The 3,343-nt window shown below is 48.5% G+C and overlaps 1 pseudogene; it reads left to right on the plus strand.

The window, feature by feature from the left end:
* The first annotated feature begins 1,482 nt into the window (after positions 1-1,482).
* Positions 1,483-2,835, plus strand: LOC135898346 (uncharacterized; annotated as a pseudogene).
* Positions 2,836-3,343: the final 508 nt, after the last annotated feature.

Raw genomic sequence — 3,343 nt, forward strand, 5'->3', positions numbered from 1 at the left:
CGCAACGGCGCCCAGCGCGGGTGCGCTCCCCCACCGCGCACGTGCGGCGCGTGGTGAAATCACGTGTCCTTTCTTATGCGCCGTACTATAGTTCGTTATGTTTTTTGTTCACTTTACGGACATTAGCCAGCCCAGATACCTCCCCTACAAAAATGCGCATATGCCTCATTCATACAGGTCCGTCAGGTAAACAGCTTCGCTGTAAAAATAGCTAGGGGAAGCCGACCCACTGTCAACGCTACTCTCAATTACCTTTGTGGGGAAGCAAAATGGCAGTGTTCTGTCTCCCGTTGTCAGAACAAGTGTTGTGAACACGCACAGTGCAAACACACTAGCGTTACTGCTGAAGTGCTGTGTGTATACTCTGGTCTACGCAGTTAGCATCAAGCTAGAATTATCTACTATTTCACTGGGCGCTGTCTATCGCTGGCGGTTTTCCGTAGGTCTAAATATCGCGCCCGGTCACGGTGCGGCACGTGCAATGCCATCGGCGTGACGGCCGGCCCAGGCGGCGCTGTGAAAATTACCTCCACGCCAGCTTATCGGTTTCGGGTAGTAGAAAACGCGAGGCCCTGGTGGTGAATGCAAGGCGCCGCGCTATATCTGCTCGTCTGAGCTGCGCTGCGGTGGAAATTTCGAAGAGTTTTATATTCGTTCGCCTTATACATCACTCCCCTCGCACGTGCTTACCCTGATTTACGCGATATATAAAGGAATGAGCTCAGATTAATTTTCTACAAAAAAATGAAAAAACGGTAAGCCTATAGCCCGAGAACATATTGCCTCAGCCAGGGGGAATAACTTCTCTCGAAAGTACTGGTTAGTCCTAGACATCACTCCACTCTCAAGTGCTTACCCATATTTACGCTATAAATAAACTAATGAGATGAGAATAATTTTCAAAAAAAAAAGTTGAAAAACGGTACGCCTATAGCCTGAGAAAATATTGTATAAGCCAGGTCAAATGAGATCTCTTGAAAGTACTATTTTGCTCTATACATCACTCCCCTCCCATGTGCTTACCCCAATTTACGCGATAAGTAAATATGTGAATGAGATCAGATTAATTTTCCAGATAAAAATTGAAAAACGGCAAGAAGATATTCTATAACCCAGGTAGAATAATTTCTTGGTATAGCGTGACGTCGCACACTCACTGCTCAACCAGTGCGCGCATTCCTTTTGTACGGATCACGTGATCCATTGTTTATATAAAAAGTGCCCTGTCAAGTAAACGGTCATCCATTTGCTTGTTGGAATGCTGTCTGTCGGCTTTATTGCACTGGCGACAAGGTTGGGACGGGTCTGCTTCCACTAGCTCAGTACGGAAGCAGTATCATAGACGATCGGTGGTCGACAGCCACGGAAAGTAAAGCGGTGGCAGCCATGGCCCGGAACGGACGAAATCGTCAGTACCACAGCAACGAGTCAACGCAGTCATCGGGAGAGTGAACCGCTAAGTATGCAGTCACTTCACTGGCAATGGGGCGACTGGGGAAGTTAGACGAGTACGACGAGAAGGATCAGAATTTTGAATCCTATTTAGAACGGTTTGAGCATTTCGTGACAGCAAGCGATATCAAAGAGGAAAAGAAGCTGGCCGTATTCTTGAGCGTGATAGGACCACGAACGTACGAGGTGCTCAAAAGTTTGGTAGTACCCGCTGTTCGTGGGTACACATCCTTTGAAGAGATGACAGTGCTGTTGAAGAAGCACTATAGCCCAATCAGCTCGGTCATCGCCGAACGTTGCAAATTTAACAGGCGAGCACAAGAGGAACAAGAAAGCGTCGAGAACTTCATAGTGGCTTTAAAGCATTTAGCAAGGAAGGGCGATTTCGGTCTGTTCTTGCAAGACTCGCTGCGGGACAGATTAGTGGCAGGCATAAGACGCGAAGAAACCAACTCGCCTTGTTTGCTGAAGAAAATTTAACCTTTGAAAAGGCGTGCAAGATAGCCTTGGACAGGGAGCAGGCTGCGCGATAAACAGCGTTACTGCATGCAGAAGGCAACGTTTTTGTAACGACCGGAAACCAGTCTTTGCGACTGCCAGTTATTGTCAAAGATCACGGCAAACAGCTCCCACTGCTGATGGGGCGAAATTGGCTCGAGAGGCTAGGGCTTGACTGGAAAGGTGTGTTGTCTGTAAATGTAAGCGACCCTAGCAAAGTGGAAGCAGCGAAACAAAAGTTCCCAGGGGTGTTTTCTAAGCAACCCGGAATAGTAAAGATCTACCAAGCAAGGATAGTTCTAAATCAGACCTGTACGCCAGCCTTTGGCAAGGCCAGAGACGTTCCATATGCGCTACGAGATAACGTAGAAAAGGAGCTGGAAAAGCTGCAATAAATCGGAGTTATACGCCGCGTTAATCGAAGCGATTGGGCAACGCCAGTGGTTGTTATTCAGAAGAAAGATGGCTCGCTGAGATTGTGCGGTGACTACAAAGTGACAATTAATCTCGTGCTAGAGACCGACCACTACCCATTGCCTCGACCGGAAGACTTGTACTCTGCAATAGCGGGTTGCAAGGTGTTTAGTGCGTTGAACCTTTCAGCCGCATATCAGCAGATTCCACTTACTACCGAGTCCTGACCACTGCTAACCATGAATACGCACATGAGACTTCGAGTTCCAGCGTTTGGTGTAGCCAGTGCGCCAGCCATTTTTCAGTCATTAATGGATGAGGTGCTCAAGGGCATACCGAACGTGGGATATTGCATAGATGACGTCATTGTGTCGAGAGAAGAAAACTTTACCGACTGCCAGAAGACGTTGGGAATAATCCTGCGGTGGCTTAATGATTACAACGTGACTCAGAAAGAAAAGTGTCGTTTTTTTTTTTCAGAACACCATGACTTATCTAGGTCACACTGTTACGGTATCGACCCCACGGAAGAAAAGATAAAGGCGGTCACGGAAGCGCCAGAGCCCATTTGCCAAACGGAGCTAAAGGCTTATCTAGGCATGTCAAACTTTTACGCAAAGCTTTTAGCAAAATTGCCTGCGTGGCAGAACCATTGTATTAGAGAGTTTTAGCCCAGCGGGTTTACGGCCAGCGGAGCGGAGCGGGCGAGCGGAGACACGACTGCGCATGCGCACAACGCTGAGGCGGCCAGCGGTTTTACGGAGCAGCGTTTACGGCCGCTGGAAAGCACTCCCCAGCGGAGGGTATACGCAGCGCGCGAGCGTGCGTAAGCGCGCGCGGGCGTGTATGGCAAATGCAAGACGGCAGCCGCGAACATGAACGCCGGCAGTTCTGCATCGACGACGGTGACTGCGGCGCTGACCCGTACATTAGTACTCAGTATATTATTAACAAATAATGTACTGAGAACATGTAATAT

This window comes from Dermacentor albipictus, chromosome 4, assembly GCF_038994185.2.
Source record: "Dermacentor albipictus isolate Rhodes 1998 colony chromosome 4, USDA_Dalb.pri_finalv2, whole genome shotgun sequence".
NCBI classification, from domain to species: Eukaryota; Metazoa; Arthropoda; class Arachnida; order Ixodida; family Ixodidae; genus Dermacentor; species Dermacentor albipictus.